Source organism: Salvelinus sp. IW2-2015, linkage group LG6.1 (assembly GCF_002910315.2).
Source record: "Salvelinus sp. IW2-2015 linkage group LG6.1, ASM291031v2, whole genome shotgun sequence".
Classification (NCBI taxonomy): domain Eukaryota; kingdom Metazoa; phylum Chordata; class Actinopteri; order Salmoniformes; family Salmonidae; genus Salvelinus; species Salvelinus sp. IW2-2015.
Genome location: NC_036845.1, coordinates 20844 through 21136, shown reverse-complemented (window position 1 = coordinate 21136; position 293 = coordinate 20844).

Below are 293 nucleotides of genomic sequence, written 5' to 3'. Positions count from 1 at the left end.
ACTGGACAGCTCTCTAGACTCTTGGAAATTCTTCCTGTAGAATACACAGAGACATTAGAGGACTCTCTGGATGCATTAAATAGTGGATGGCTACATGGACTAACCATTTGGAATGTTTAAAATTCATTATTTTTCACACACTTCACAGGTATATATAAATAAATATACTGTGTCACCACATTTGGGTGACCGAAAAATCATACTATGGCGTGTAAGAAGTGAGAAGTTATGAATAGGAATTATCCCTGTTTAATACTCTATCTTTGACTCCAAAATGAACTCAAATAAAATAG